The sequence below is a fragment of the Pleurodeles waltl genome, chromosome 4_1, assembly GCF_031143425.1.
Source record: "Pleurodeles waltl isolate 20211129_DDA chromosome 4_1, aPleWal1.hap1.20221129, whole genome shotgun sequence".
Lineage (NCBI taxonomy): Eukaryota > Metazoa > Chordata > Amphibia > Caudata > Salamandridae > Pleurodeles > Pleurodeles waltl.
In genome coordinates this window covers 935,760,028-935,777,311 of record NC_090442.1, presented here as the reverse complement: position 1 = coordinate 935,777,311, position 17,284 = coordinate 935,760,028, and the positions used below count along the sequence as shown (strand labels likewise).

Below are 17,284 nucleotides of genomic sequence, written 5' to 3'. Positions count from 1 at the left end.
GGAGAAGAGCTGAAGAGCCGAGGAAGAAGAGCTGCCCTGCTTGTGATTGTGCTTTGTGGAGCTATCCTGCAGTTGGTGCTTCTGCCAGAGTAAAAGGGCAAAGACTGGACTTTGTGTGCCTTCCATCTTGAGAAGAAATCTTCAAGGGCTTGATTTAGAGCTTGCCTCCTGTTGTTTGAAGTCTCAGGGACAGCAAAGACTTCTCACTGCCAGCACCTGGAGTCTCTGGAGAGACTCCTACTCTGCCCTGTGGTGCACATCCAGTTCCTGGGACCCTGAAAGGAGAAGCTGGCAGCCTAAAGACAAGGAAATCCACACACAGAGCGCTGTGTGGGGAAAAGATCAATGCGACTCCGATCTGCGGGTGAAGAAACAATGCCCCACCATCTCCGCAGCTGAGAAATGACGCTCGCAGGAAACGCGACCAAAGAATTGATGCACGGAGCAGGAGAAACGACGCGCAGCATCGCTGACGGAAGATGAGAGATCACAACACACGCTGCGGGGTTTTCAGATCATCATGCTGCGGGAGTTCCGACTCAAATACTGCTGGGCATGGAAAAACAACGCAAGGCCTGCCTGGACCCGAGAGTGCTGACCGGATCGACGCATCGTTCTCCTGCAGATAGAAGAAACGACGCACCCTGACCCGGCAAGAGGAGAAACGACACACGGTTACGCTTGTGAGTGCAATCAACGCATCGCAAGCCCTTTTTGACGCGCACTCGCCCGTGCGGCGTTATTTTTGATGCACCCAAGGTACTTTTTCACACTGACAGCGTTAGTGTGTGTTTAAAAAGTACTTAAAGACTTTACATTTTTATTGATAACTTGACTTGTGTATGGTGGATTTTTGTCGGTTTGGTCTTGTTTTGTTTAGATAAATATTTCTTATTTTTCTAAACCTGTGTGGTGTAATTTTGTAGTGTTTTCATTCAGTTACTGTGTGTGTTGGTACAAATACTTTACACCTAGCACCCTGAAGTTAAGCCTACTGCTCTGCCAAGCTACCAAGGGGGTAAGCAAGGGTTAGCTGAGGGTGATTCTCTTTTACCCTGACTAAAGTGAGGATCCTTGTTTGAGCAGGGGGCAACCTGACTGTCAACCAAAGACCCCATTTCTAACAGTGCCCATAATGGACTTTGTCCAAAGTTGTAACAACCCCCATAGTGATGTGTTTTATATGTCCTGACAGTGAAATATTGCTAAATTCGTTTTTCACTGTTGCAAGGCCTATCGCTCTCATAGGTTAATATGGGGGCTACCTTTAAATCTGATTAAAGTGTTGATTCCCTTTGCGAGCGGATTGACATGTGGAGTATGGGGACTCTGAGCTCACAATTTAAAAATACATCTTTTAGTAAAGTTGATTTTAAGATTTGTGTGTTTGAAAATGCCAGTTTTAGAAAGTGAGCATTGTCTTGCTTACACCATTTCTGTGACTCTGTCTGTATGTGGATTCCCTGTCTGGGTTAGTTTGACATTTGGGCTTGTTGTACCTCACATTATACAGTGACACAAAGGGAGCTGGGGTGTAGTCTGCATTTCCTGATGAGCGATCTGTGCTAGGAGGGAGGGGAGGAGTGGTCACTCACACCTGAAAGGGCTGTGTCTGTCCTCACATAATGCAGTCTCTGACCCCCTGGTGAGTGTCTGGGGCTTGGCCTGGGCAAGGCAGGATTTCACATTCAAAAGAGACATTACTTTGAAGTAGGCCTACTTCAAAGGAGAAATTGGGTATAAGAAGGGCACCCAAAACCACAGACTTTAGAAACACTTCTGGAAACAAGAGGAACCTCTGCCTGGAGAAGAGCTGAAGAGCTGAGGAAGAAGAGCTGCCCTGCTTGTGATTGTGCTTTGTGGAGCTATCCTGCAGTTGGTGCTTCTGCCAGAGTAAAAGGGCAAAGACTGGACTTTGTGTGCCTTCCATCTTGAGAAGAAATCTTCAAGGGCTTGATTTAGAGCTTGCCTCCTGTTGTTTGAAGTCTCAGGGACAGCAAAGACTTCTCACTGCCAGCACCTGGAGTCTCTGGAGAGACTCCTACTCTGCCCTGTGGTGCCCATCCAGTTCCTGGGACCCTGAAAGGAGAAGCTGGCAGCCTAAAGACAAGGAAATCCACACACAGAGCGCTGTGTGGGGAAAAGATCAATGCGACTCCGATCTGCGGATGAAGAAACAATGCCCCACCATCTCCGCAACTGAGAAACAACGCTCGCAGGAAACGCGACCAAAGAATTGATGCACGGAGCAGGAGAAACGACGCGCAGCATCGCTGACGGAAGATGAGAGATCACAACCCACGCTGCGGGGTTTTCGGATCATCATGCTGCGGGAGTTCCGACTCAAATACTGCTGGGCATGGAAAAACAACGCAAGGCCTGCCCAGACCCGAGAGTGCTGACCGGATCGACGCATCGTTCTCCTGCAGAGAGAAGAAACGACGTACCCTGACCCGGCAAGAGGAGAAACGACACACGGTTACGCTTGTGAGTGCAATCAACGCATCGCAAGCCCTTTGTGACGCGCACTCGCCCGTGCGGTGTTATTTTTGATGCACCCAAGGTACTTTTTCACACTGACAGCGTTAGTGTGTGTTTAAAAAGTACTTAAAGACTTTGCATTTTTATTGATAACTTGACTTGTGTATGGTGGATTTTTGTCGGTTTGGTCTTGTTTTGTTTAGATAAATATTTCTTATTTTTCTAAACCTGTGTGGTGTAATTTTGTAGTGTTTTCATTCAGTTACTGTGTGTGTTGGGACAAATACTTTACACCTAGCACCCTGAAGTTAAGCCTACTGCTCTGCCAAGCTACCAAGGGGGTAAGCAAGGGTTAGATAAGGGTGATTCTCTTTTACCCTGACTAAAGTGAGGATCCTTGTTTGAGCAGGGGGCAACCTGACTGTCAACCAAAGACCCCATTTCTAACAGTGCCCATAATGGACTTTGTCTGGTCATCAAATTGCACACTATGAGTGTCTTCGTTGTTCACATTTGGAATTTACTACTCAGATGAGTGAATGTGAAGATCAATTATCCTGGATTTGATATTAATCTTTCAAGTTGTGAAAACCATGCTGAGTTTTTTTTCTTGGGAATGTCTACCTATGAAATGTTGTCTTTGTTATATTCTAAAGCACTTGTTTGCAGCAGAAGATTGAGCTAACATCAATAGCACATGCTATCTTTGTTAGTGCACCTACACCAAGTACATCAATTGCCATAGTGTGATGAACAATTTGTACCTTATCAATGACATGTCAGGGTGTATCAACCAGATATATTTTCTTGATAGACACACAATGATAACATTCTTTCAATGTACACACAAACTTACCATCTACAAATGGGATGTGTGAGGCATGTGATGGCAAAAGATTGTAAAAATTTCAACATGAACGTTGCCATGTAAAGATTTCAGTATCATTCCCAAATGTGATTAACCCCATTGGTGCGTGTGTCATCCAATGGCTGACACACACACACACCCTGCCTGGTGCGGGCCATGATCAGTGGCTGACTCCAGGGAGGGGTTTTAAAAATCCTCCAGTTTGTTCTATAAATGTGTGGTTTTCCTGAGGTCAGCGATTGTGCCACAGGGTACCACACATTTAAAACAAACATTTACAATGCAATAGGTCTTGCATATTTCGAACAAGTTATTGCCCTGTTTTGACAACAATACCCATGAGCAAAAACAAAAGAAAAAATAAGTGGAAAGAGAGAACAGATGACTTGGCAACATAAAAGAAAGTTAGGTTTAAAAAATAAAACTTTGCTTTTTGTTTGTCCTACTAGGTACATTTTTGCCAGTCACAAGCTCTAGGCTGTAAAGAAGAGTGCCATGCAACCAGGAAATGGTGAGCTACTGTTGAGTTCCGAGGCCTTTGCTGAACACAGCAGAGCCTCACAAGCTAGACGCATCCCTTATATACATATGGAGAGAGAGAGAGTGCCTGAGTGACAGAGTCTCTCTTTCTCTCTATATATATGTATATGATATAGAGTTATATGTCTATATTTATATATTGATGTACATATATCAGGCATAGATAGCTTTCAGGCAGCAATAAAACTGTCCAGATAACTCACGTGACTAGGTTCCTGCTAAAGAAAGAGATCAAACATTTGTCTAGTGGCAGTTTTGACACCACAAAGTAGTGCAGAAAGTTTATCTGCCTGCTACAAATAACAGATCTGTATAGTTGAGTGAATTAGTAAAGCAAGCCGTTACCTGTGCTTTAAAACAAATTAATTGTATATGTGAGAGGGCTATGGAGAGATGAAGGGCACTTTTGCTGGCGGGTAGTGAGTGAATACAAGGAGGAGGTAATAGGAAGGGAGCACCCAAAATGATTCTTGCACTGGGTGCTACCAGTGCTAAAGGCTGTGATGACAAGGCGAGGTAATAGTGTGCCTTTTTTGTCTTTTTCAGTGTCTTCAGAGAATCTGCTGATTGAGAGAAGAAGCAAAGGTAAGGTGACTGACATTTAACATTCACGTTTGCACACATCACACACATCCACACACTAACAATTCTGTAACCCTATATAGAGGGACAGTTTAGCCAGTAGCAGAGATGGTGTCTCGTTTGGATGACTGCTGCTGAAGCCATTACTCGGGTTATAGTGGACAACTCTGAGGCAGGATCAGAGACTGACACAGCAAATACCAAGACAGCATCTGAGGGAGAGGACAATGGGGCAGTATCTGGGAGTGATTTTTATTCGGTGGAGTACCTTCCGATGACACCCCGTCCAGTGATTCTGAGGGAGACAATAAGAACAGTCATGCTGTCCCTTCGCAAGCACAGTCTGTGCAGTGGGACAACAGCAGGTTATCCCAACCCAGAGAGCAGGTGCATGCAGCAGCAAGCACAGAGAGAGTGCTCTCTTGGCAGCCACCAAATTCCACCTTTTACATGTGATGTAAAGTCGATACGGCCAACTTTTTGCCAGTTGAGTACATCCATCTCTTTTTGGATGTTGACTTCCTTCAGCCAATTGTGCAGCAAACACATTTGCGTGCATAGCGATTTCTGAGGGAGCATGCAGGCACCCTAGGGCCTGTTCTAGGACATGCTAGTGGACTCCCACTTCACTGGCGGAGTTGAAGAAATTTTTCAGCCTTACGCTCAAATTGGGTTAGTGCAAAAACTCACCTTGCAGTCCTCCTGGACGACTCGCATGGTTTGTGTAACCCCCATCTTCACACCATACATGAGCAGAGATCGTTTATTGCAGTTGCAGCGCATGCTGCATTTCACTGACAGTTCTGCTGCATTGCCCCAGGACCATCCAAACCATGACAGGTTGTTCAAAATTCAGCCTGTCATGGAATATTTGTCTGCCAGGTTTCCAGAGATCTATACACCTGGAAAGAATTTAGCAGTCAATGAGTCCTAGATCCTGTACAAAGGGCATCTGCTGTTCAGACAGTACATTGTGAACAAAAGAGCTTGCTATGGGATCAAGCTGTACATGCTGTGTGCGAGCTCTCCTGGCTATGTGTACAGCTTAAGAGTGTATACAGGGTAGGACTCCACCCTAAACCCTATTAGTTGCTCTCCCATATTAGTGGTCACAGTTAAGATTGTATGGGAACTTGTCCAGCCTCTCCTTCACAAAGGTTATAACCTTTATGTGGACAATTTCTATACAGGAGTAGAGCTGTTCAGTGAGCTCTACAAAGCTGGCACTGTGGCCTGTGGTACAGTTTGTTGTAACCGCAAAGGATTCCCACAGGAGCTTGTTTGCCAGAAACTCCAGAAATCCCAGAGTACTGTGTTGCATTCCAACGAATTGCTCACAGTCAAGTTCTCGGATAGGCATGATGTATACGTGCTCACTACAATTCATGATGAGAGCACTTCCAATCATGGTTTGAGGTCAGATGGCTGAAGGCCACAAGCCCACTTGTATACTTGATTACAATAAGCACATGGGCGGAGTGGACAAGAATGAAAAGTTTCTTCAAACATACAATGTGTGTTGGAAAACTTGCACTTGGTACAAGAAACTGTTTACCCACCTGAACCAATTGGCAACATACAATGCTTATGTTGTTTATCATCAGACAACCACTTGACTTCCAGTTGTCTGCAATTGAAAGCCTTACTGCTAATACAGAAGCAGCAGCCTCCACTTCATATGCTTTGGAGGATGTGGCAAAGCTGCAGGAACGACACTTTGCTGACCGCATTCTAAAACTCCCAAAAAGGATCGCCTATGTTTTCACAGTAAAGTGAGCTCAAAGCATGTAAAATGGCAGGAGAGTCAGTATTAGTGTCCCCAGTGCCCATCTCAGCCAGGCCTTTGTGTCCCTACTTGCTTTATATTGTATCATACTAAAGCAAAGTTCTGGGAAATCGACTGAGGTGGAGCTGCCGTTGGGTAAACCTTTCAGTGGCTGTGCATGGATACTGAATGCCCATGGGCCACTATTTTATTAGTCAAGCAACAAAAGAATTTTACTTCATCTACTTCAGGAAACCAGGGACTTCCTTATGGCCTGCTCGACAACTACATCCACCGTCAGAACGAGGTATATGTTCTGTTTGATTAACATGCATTATAGTCCCCATACTGCACATATTAGTGGATAGAACATATGCCAGATTGTCACAGAGTACCCTGTATGGCAACATGTTAAAGGCATAACTGAATTTTGAAGTGCTTGTAAGGGAACTTATGTATGCTACACAAGGTCCACCAGGATTCCCAACTAAGACAAGAGGAAGTGTAATAAGTCAAAACAAATGTCCTGTCGGACATATTCACCAATATTTCTCCTTGTTTGACAGTGTGCAAACTCAATTTGTAGCTTCACTTTCAAAGCAAAGGTAGAAGTGCTGGTGAGTGAGTTCCACAGGTTATTTGTTTGACATTTTACTTGAGAGCACTTAGGATGTATTCACCATCATGTCTGCCTTAGTTTAAATGGTAGATATGCTCGCTTAGTTTGAGGAGTAGGCCTCCTAAGGCATACTCAGACATCCCCAACTTGCATCCACAAACTGGAAGGAGTTAGATTTAGCGCAGTAAGGGGCATATTTATACTCTGTTTGTGCCGGATTTGCGTTATTTTTATTGATGCAAATCCAGCGCAAACTTAACTCCATATTTATATTATGGCTCTAGACACGTCTAGTGCCAAATATTAGAGTTAAAGTCATTTTTTGCCTGTGGAAAACTACCTTGCATCAATGAGATGCAAGGTAGGCATTCACAGGCAAAAATGACTCTAAGGTCCTAGTGCCTTATTTATCTTCTCATGCAAAAATCAGGCACGGGGAGGAGGGATCAAAAAATGGTGCAAATCGCTTTGCACTATGTTTTAATGCCTGGGTCAGGGCAGGCGTTAGGGGACCTGTGGGCCTATTTCCATGGTGGAACACTATGGAAAAAGCCCAAAGGTGCCCTTCCCAGGGCCCAGGGACAACCCCACCCACACCAAAGGGCCAGTGGAGGATGGGGGACCCCATTCCAGGTAAGTATAGGTAAGTACAGGTAAGCATATATATATGTTTTTAAAGTGTCATTGGCGGCCCTGAAATGGGCTCCCCTACATGGCACTGGGTGCAATGGCCGTGCCCAGAGCACCCTGGTCCCCTGTGCTGGCCAGTGGAATGGTGAACATGACTCTTGTCTTTTCTAAGACAGGAGTCATGTGATATGGATGTTTTTGCATGAGAAAATTACTCTAGGCAGGTTAGAGTCATTGTTTTTTTTACTCTAACCTGCCTAACGCCATTTTTTGGTGCAAAACTCCTTCTTCCGTACCACCAGCCCCACTCAACTAACGTCATTTTTCATTTACGCCAGCCTACCCTTTGCACCGGCTTGCACCATTCCAGAAATATTGTGCCCGGCTCGTGCACAGAAATGGTGCAAGCCGGTGTGAAACTTTTGGTGCAAAAAAAGAAAGTATAAATCAGGGCCAAATTTCGCTGATGGCACATGAAAGACATATTGTCTTGAGCTTCAAGTAGCTAATGGTGGAATACATTAGTATAGGTTAATTTGGCAATTATACAGTACTAGGACTCTGAAGAGGACAGAGACATGAACTGGTAAGCAAAGCTTATGGTAGGTGTGCTTTCACACAGATATTACACAGGTAGAAGGCAGATTGTAAAGGTAGTAGAGATGCACATCATCTACACCTATGGATTCATACCCATTGGTGTCTCCCTGGCTCTGAAGGACAATGACACGTATGGGTCAGTGTTTGACCAACTTGCCATGTTCATACTCCAGCAGATCTTAGTAGCTGTTCAATTTGCTTTATGATAAGTGCATTGCAGTAACAGCACTGCACATAATGGTGGCTGGGACATATGCTAAGTTCTCACTGACTAACCTGTGTGCCAAACACTACCCTTCTCCATAGTTTATGACCTTGTCTTTAGGGAACTTCACAAAAATTCTTCTTTAGCACGTCTGTCTTAGTTTAAAAGGTAGATATGCTCGCTCAGTTCAAGGCATACTCGGACACCCCCAACTTGCATCCACAACCTGGAAGGAGTTGGATTTAGCATGGTGAGTGCGATTGAAAAACATGTCCTCCTGAACCTCAGGTGGCTGTCATGTGAGCCATTAGTAAAGCTTCCTTGTGCATGGCTTGGTTTAAATATTCAGATACTTTGATAAATATTCATGCTTTGAAACCATAATTTCTGGAGGTGCTAAAAGCAACTCGTGTGAATGATGGATTAACATTAACATACTAGTACCAGGGGAGTCCAAGGGTGCAGGACTTGTGTGGCTCACAGCAGTTTTCCTTTGCCCATAATCCCCTTGAAATCGCAAACTTTGCTTGAAAAGCACATTTGCCTTGCATGTCACGGAGGGGACGTTCTGGAATACACAGGCAGCCACAGACTTTATACCACCCAGCATTTCACTAAGTCTCTAGAGAAAAATGTTGCCTCATTTTTGTGGCTGGGAAAGTGACAGCAACAGGGCAGTGCCCAAAACAGATTGTGGAGACACCAAAATTACCTACCACAAAACAGCCTGCTTTTGCAAGACAGTCACCTGTGTATTTGGTTGTGGGCTTGGCAGCCATATAGAAAAAACCTACCAAACCCAGACATTTCTGAAAACTGAACACCCGGGGCAGTCCATGGAAGTGTGGCATGTTTGTATTCCACAAAGTTTTCTTACTCAGAATATCCTGCAAAGGTGAAACGTTGATTAAAAACACAGTTTTTCCTTATTTTTGCGTCACTTAAACTACAGGAATGTACAGGGATCCACAAAATTCCTACCCCCCCAGTGTTTCCCCACCTGCCTGATAAAAACACAACCCCACTTGTGTGCCTGTGCCTAGTGCCCTTGTCAGGAATGGATCACTACAGGGTCAAAAGTAGCCCTCATGCAGGGAGTACTATTGACCCTTGTGTGATCCATTCCTGTCATGGGCACTAGGCACAGGCACACCAGTGGGGTCACGTTTTTAAAGGGACAAGTTGGGGAATGCTAGGTGGTAAAATGATTGTGGATCCATGCATATTCCAGTAGTTTACTTCACGTAAATGCAAGGAGAAATACTGTTTTTACTCAACATTTCACTTTTGCAGGGTATTATGGGTATAATAAACTTTGGGGAATTCACCCAAGCCACACCTCTGTGGACTTCCCTGGGTGACTATTTTTTAGAAATGTCTGGTTTGGTAGGTTTCCCTAAATGCTTCCAGATCCCAGGACTAATTAGTACACTCACATCAGTTATCATTATTACCACAGTATGTTTTGGGCATTTCCTCTCACTGCACTAGTCCTACCCACACAAGTGAAGTAGCATTTTTATCGGGAAACTTGGGGGAATACTAGGTAGAAGGACATTTGTGGCTCCCCTCAGATTACAGAACTTTGCAGCACCAAAATGTGAGGAAAACATGTTTTTTAGCCAAATGTTGAGGTTTGCAAAAGATTCTGGGTGACAGAACACTGTGAGAGCCCCACAAGTCACCCCATCCTGGACTCCCCTAGATATCTAATTTTCAAAAATGTACAGGCTTGGTAGGTTTCCCTAGGTGCTAGCTGAGCTAGAGGCCAAAATCCACAACTAGGCACTTTGGTAAAAAACACATCCTTTTTCATTGAAAAAATATGATGTGTCCACGTTGTGTTTTGGGGCACTTTCTGTCATGGGCACTATGTCTACCCACAACAAGCGAAGTATCATTGATATTGGGAAACTTGGGGGAATGATGGGTGGAACGAAGTTTGTGTCTCCCCTCAGATTCCAGAACTTTGCAGCACCAAAATATGATGAAAAAACATTCGTTATCCAATTTTTTTAGGTTTGCAAAGGATTCTGGGTGACAGAACCCTGTGAGAGCCCCACAAGGCATCCCATCCTGAATTCCCCTGAATATCTAATTTTCAAAATTGTACAGGCTTGTTAGGTTTCCTTAGGTACAGCTGAGCTAGATGCCAAAATTCACAGCTAGGCATTTTGCAAAAAACACATCCTTTTTCATAGATAAAATGTGATGTGTCCACATTGTGTTTTGGGGCATTTCCTGTTGTGGGCACTAGGTCTACCCACACAAGTGAGGTACATTTTTATTGGGAGACTTGGGGGAGTGCTGTGTGGAAGGAAATGTGTGGCTCCCCTCAGATTCCACAACTTTTCAGCACTGATATGGGAGGAAAAAAAATGTTTTCAGCCAAATTTTGAGGTTTGCAAAGGACTCTGGGTGACATAACCCAATGAGAGTCACACAAGGCACCCCATCCTGGATTACCCTAGATGTCTAATTTTCAAAAACATACATGCTTGGTAGGTTTCCGTAGCTGCCGGCAGAGTTAGAGGCCATAATCCACAGCCAGACACTTTGCAAAAAACACATTCATTTTCATTGAAAAAAAGGGATGTGTCCACATTGTGTTTTGGGGAATTTCCTGTCGCGGATACTAGCCCTACCCACACAAGTGCTGTACCAGTTTTATTAAGAGACTTGGTGGAATGCTGAGTGGAAGGAAGTTTGTGGCCCCCTTCAGATTCCAGAACTTTGCAGCTTGAAATGTGAGAAAAAAGTGTTTTTTAAGCTAAATTGTGAGGTTTGCAAAGGATTCTGAGTGACAGAACCCAGTGAGTGCCCAACAAGTCACCCCATCCTTGATTACCCTAAATGTTTAATTTTCAAAAATGTACAGGATTGGTAGGTTTCCCTAGGTGCCAACTGAGCTAGAGTCCAAAATACACAGCTAGGAACTTTGCAAAAAACACATCTGTTTTCATTGGAAAAATGTGATGTGTCCATGTTGTGTTTTAAGGCATGTCCTGTTGCAGGCACTAGGCCTTCCCACACAAGTGAGGGACTATTTGTATTGAGAAACTTGGGGAAATGCTGGGTAGAAGGAAGTCTGTGGCTCCCCTCAGATTCCAAAACTTTGCAGCACTGAAATGTAAGGAAAAATAGTTTTTTAGCTAAATTTTGAGATTTGCAAAGGATTCTGAGTGACAGAACTCCGTGAGAACCCCACAAGTCACCTCATCCTGGATTCCCCTAGATGTCTAATTTTCAAAAATGTACAGGCTTGGTAGGATTCCCTAGGTGCCGGCTGAGCTAGAGGCCAAAGGCCACATCTAGGCACTCTTGGTGAAAAAACACATTCCTTTTCATTGGAAATATGTGATGTGTCCACTTTGTGTTTTGGGGTATTTCCTGTCGCGGCCACTAGGCCTACTCACACAAATGAGGTACCATGTTTATCAGGAGACTTGGGGAATGCTGGGTGGAAGGACGTTTGTGGCTCCCCTCAGATCCCAGAACTCTGCATCACTGAAATTTGAGGAAAAAGTGTTTTTTAGCCAAATTTGCAGGTTTGCAAAGGATTCTGGGAAACAGAACCCAGTGAGAGCCCCAAAAGTCACCCCATCCCGGATTTCCCTAGATGTAAAATTTTCAAAAATGTACAGGTTTGCTAGGTTGCCCTAGGTGCTGGCTAAGCTACAACCCAAAATCCACAGCTTTTGCAAAAAAACACATCAGTTTTCAATGGAAAAATATGATCTGACCATGTTGCATTTTGGGGGATTTCCTGTCACAGGCACTAGGCCTATCCACACAAGTGAGGTACTATTTTTATTGGGAGACTTGGGGGAACACAGAATGAAGAGCAAGTGTTATTGCTCATTGTTTTCATCTATGTTTTCGCCTTCCGAATGTATGACAGTGTTTAAAAAATAAGTAATTTTGAGAAATGCCCCGTAATTCACATTCTAGTATCAGAACCACCGAATTCAGCGATGTGCAAAAAACCACTGCTTCCAAACTCCTTATCTTGTGGCCATTTTGGAAATACATAGGTTTCCTTGATAGCTATTTTTCATGCTTTATATTTTACCAAATGAATTGCTGTACACCCGGTGTACAATAAAATCCCATTGCAAGGTGCAGGTCTTTTATTGGCTTTGTGGACCTTGGGTTCTTGGTGAACCTACAAAACCTATATATCCCAGCAACCAGAAGGGTCCAACAAACATAACGGTATATTGTTTTTAAAAAGCAATCATAGTTGGAAAAAGTTAAGGAAGAAAACAGAGAGAGAAATGGCTGTGCTTTCAGCTCAATGTCAATATTTTATAAACTGTTATTTTCTGTGGAAAAATGTGGAAGGATCTATACAAATTACCCGTTGCTGAATTCAGAATTTTCTCTACTTTTCTGAAATGTTTATCTGTCCAGGATCCACCATTGGTTCACACCCATTTCTGTCACTAACTGAAAGGAGGCTGAAAGCACAAAAAATAGTAAAATGAGGTATGTCCCAGTAAAATGCCTAAAATGTGGTTTTCTTATTCAAGTCTGCCGGTTCCTGAAAGCTGGGAAGATGGTGATTTTAGCACTACAAACCCTTTGTTGATGCCATTTGCAGGGAAAAAACAGATGCTTTCTTGTGCAGCACCTTTTACCCATTTTTGTAAAAAAACAAAAAACATTTTAGCTGCATTTTGGCTAGGTTATTGGTCTCCTCCAGGCGAACCCACAAACTGTGGGTACCTTTACAGTCCCCAGAATGTTGAAAAAGAAGAATGCAAATTGGGTGTGGAGAGCTTATGTAGACAAAATTTTGTGGGGGCCTAAGTGTGAACTATCCCAAATAGCCAAAAAAGGTCTCCGCACTGAGGTGGGGGAGGCCCAGCAGCTAAGGGGTTAAATCACTGCTCACACACCATACATACACAACTACAAAATGCCTCTGGATAGTTGTTCCAATACTAGGCAGCTAGCCATGCCCAGAGTCCTTGTGGATTTGCCTTGTACTTGTGCTCCAGAAGGATGCACATGAGCAATTTAATACTGTAATTGGCAGTGAACAAGGCATGCAAGTGCAACTTGCCTCCCCTATGAATGCTGAAAAGTGTTCAGTAACTCAATGCGAACCAAATTAAATGAGTTATGTTACTATGCCACAAAGAGGCCTAATGTGTTGAGTGTGAGTGCATACACATAGCAAATCCTTTTCACATACAAGTTTAGCATAGGTGGAAAAGCAGTGAAACTGTATGAATGCTACAGTTGCCCAGGGGAGCTATAAATGGGAGACATAAGTGAAGTCATTCTTGTTGGCTCCTCCTATGTGTGATGCAGGATGATGCTGCAATAATATCTTCAAATAATGATGGTCGTTGTCCAGGCAGGTGTCACTTCCTGCATATTTAAAATACACACAACAACTTAGACCTACTTGCACAATGGTGCATGGGTGTATACTGTCAGGGCAATGCAGCAGTTTATATCACAATACAGGGAGGGAGCAGTACTCTGTGTCAAAATGTCTAATCAAACACTTAATACCCACTCACTTTCTCAAAGGGTGCTTCAATAGGTGAATTTGTGTTGTGTTGCATGTCAGATCAATTTCTGTGTTACACGCACTGTGTCTGAAGTATGGAAATGGTTCCCTATATAGATCAGATTTGAGGACAAATTACAGTTGCCCAGAAGCCTCTATCAAAGCAACATTTACCTACTAATAATAATACTTCAGGCCAATTGATACATCATGTACCCGAATCCCCTAACATAATGGTACTAAATCATCTAAAGTAAGTCACAACCAACTAGAGAACAGGTATAACACTTTTAATGCATAGAACTATTTCCTATTAAAACTAACTTAGCCTGCCTATCCTACGATAACTAACCTTAACAGTATCTTATGCTAACTTAACGTATCTAAACTTAGCTTAAGTATGGTACACATACGACAAGTTAAACATCAATCCCCAGCCGCCTTAATACACATAGAGTACAACACAAACAGCAACCACATCCTAAACATAATCCTAAACAAGTATATATGTGTTTGTATTTTTTATTTTTATTTTTTACACACACACACACATTAACCCTCTGCCCACCTAAAGCCTACCATTATGAAAACAGACTAAAAGACTACTACATACTAAAAAACAACTAACACTTACCTACACTATACTTACACCTATACTTAACCCCAACTAACACTGTGCTAAATAGCTATGAAAGAGAATCTCAAATTTGGCCGGTTGTCTGTTCAATTGCGCCGTAGATTGTCATTAAGATTTCTCTTATGCTGGCCTGCTCCCTTTCGATGCCAGCCATTTTCTGGTTCAACCTCCCCATATATTTGACCAACCTATAATTGAATAATGATGTTCCAGAATTGCTGGCCCTCCTTAGCTGTGGGTGTTGTGTTGAGTGTCCCGCTGTGGCCTGTGTGGGTGTCTGTGACATGTGCTAGAAACTTGTGGGTCCTTCTGTAGCCTATGTGCTTGTATGCAGCTGCTGTCTGGCACCTTTAGATCTTGCTTGTCCAGCTGATGTGCTCATGTGGGACCTGATCCCACTCCTCCAGGTTCCACTGGCTTTCGCCTGTTGGTAGATAACAGCTATCCTCCTATAGGCATTTGCTATCTTCCAAATGTGTCAATAACTGTTCGTCTTCATTCAAAGGTTCAAGCAATGTCCGTTGCCATGTTATCTAGGTAGTAAAGGTAAACCCATGTTTCATTAAGTTGCAAATGTACATGGGTTGACTAACATTTTCATGCTGTCATAAATGCATGTTCAGACCTACACCAAGTATTGTGATAGGGATATGGACAGTACACCATCAGTACAAAGACATCTAATACAACATGTCACACTGACTCAAATGAGTTCAGCAGTGGAGGGAGGTGAAATTTGAAAGTGGTGGGATGTAAAAGTTTGGGATGAGTGCCCTTTGCAGAGAGAGTGTAGTGAGCGAGTCTGACTGTCATAAGGAAGGTTCGAGGGGTTCTCCCTCTATAAAAATTTGAAAAAAGAGTGGGCACCTGGTGGATTTTCAAGTAAAGTTGAGAAAGCAAGAAGGATAATAAAGCAATTGGAAAACTGTAGACTTTAAATATTGAAACATTCAAAAATTCTGCAGCACATCTGTAGTGAGTCTGAGAGTTAGACGAACTCAATGTATATACATCTATTCAGGCCGGGTTATGCCACTGGCAGAATGACAATGGGCAGACACACCTGCTGCAGCATAGCATGTGCCTGCCCATCCCACTTCCAGGTGTGACAGGCCTTCAGGAGCTGCTTGAGTCAAAATCACTTGCTTTGTGAGGGGGGCTGTAGATTAATTAAAATATTTCTAATAATGAAATATTTATCTTTCTAAAACGTTTGTTAATCTAGTTCTATTATTAAGTGTTGTCATTGTCCTTGAAGTTGATAACTGTGTAGCTAACTTAACTTCTCCCACAGGAATGTAATAGTCCTAGCTAGAAAATATTATGAAGGTTGCCTTTCTCTTTTCTATAGCTTAACTAGTTCTTCAAAGCTAGTGTGTCTTTAGGATTGCACTTTCAAGTTAGTATTTCGCCCAAATTTGCTGAGATAAGCATCAGGAAACAAGTAGGTGAGCTCCAGTGGAATAATGGTTTTGAACATTTTTGTTTTGGCCCTGGCCTAATATGGTTCCTAACTGACCCTTCAGGCTGCTCTTCATGGATATACACTGCGGCCCTCATGGTCTGCTCAAGGAATAAGCATGGAAACAGCTGTCACTTCCATAGTTAATTTTCAGATTTGTTTATTCAATGTCCTGTTTGCTTATGGATGCTAAACCTAGCCTTGAAAAAGCCCTGCAAATAGAGCCACCCACGGCACCGTCGTGTGCCTCATGGCAACGCACAGTCATGTCATGTCAGAAGTGGGCTGTCTGCATGACCAGACAACCTTGCACCCTGATCCCGGGGCGGGCGGATAAATGGTTTATGTTCAGGGAGTCAGAGCCCTCATCTGCGGTGGTCATTGGGACAAGCTGGTGCATTTAAGTGCTTTGATGTTTTGAAAAGTGGCCACTCGTTGCACCACTAGTTACCTTGCTATGCTGCTCTTATAAGTCATTTAAGAGAACCACTGAGAGGCATCAACATATGTTTTTAATTATGCATCATTGTTTAAGATCCACATGGAGAATCATGATCTGGGATGGCCGGGTGGTCATCTTGGCTCCTCGAGTCCATGAATACACCTCCCTCTATGGTACTTTTTTTGTACAGGCGGCTAAACCCTGAAGTTACCACAAATGGTATGTATACTCTAGTTCTCAGTCATATAGAAGCGTCTTGCAGCCTCATCAGGGTAACAAGTGGCCAACCTAGTACAACAGTACTAACTGCTTCCTATGGCACATGATGCACATCAACAAGTGTGAAAAGAAGCACTTACATATTAATGTCTGCATAACAGGCGCACATTTACGAGTGTGAAAATAAAATCTTTTGATGCTTGCACTTAATGGGCACAAATCACATGTTCTTAGCTACACATGATAACAAGATATCATTTGAGTGCACCTGTCAGGCACACATGTCAATTGAAAAAATCCTGTGACATACATGGGGTTTATGACGGGGCACTCCTGACACATCAGAAAATGTTATGTCTGCAGAGGCATGACGAGCTTTAAAGGTTGTGAAAAAATGCCAGCCTGTTTATATATGCACACAAAAGCCTCTTGTGAACAAGGGTGAAAACACCATGATATCACAACCTTGCTGATGTTAGTTTTACCAATTCCAATGGTGCTGGTTTTTTCAACCTCACATAGTTGAAAAGTTGATCCAAAATATTGTCACTCAATTCCCTGCCTTGCTGGTTGTACATGACTCTGCAGCAGTGTACAGGTGCGTGTACCTGCTTGCCTAACTGAAACACCGAGGACGTGATGCAGAACAATGTGAATTATCCTCAGCTGGCAATCGATAGGGAGAGCTTAAAATACTAAATTCGATCAAA

At 43.2% G+C, this 17,284-nt stretch overlaps 1 long non-coding RNA gene across 1 annotated transcript in view; it reads left to right on the top strand.

Moving 5' to 3' along the window:
- LOC138288603 (uncharacterized) overlaps nt 1-17,284 on the top strand; it is a 131,880-nt gene that overhangs the window by 103,235 nt on the left and 11,361 nt on the right. Inside the window, exon 2 of the long non-coding RNA XR_011202483.1 lies at nt 4,436-4,474. This is a non-coding gene — a long non-coding RNA (uncharacterized lncRNA). The remainder of the gene's footprint in view (nt 1-4,435; nt 4,475-17,284) is intronic.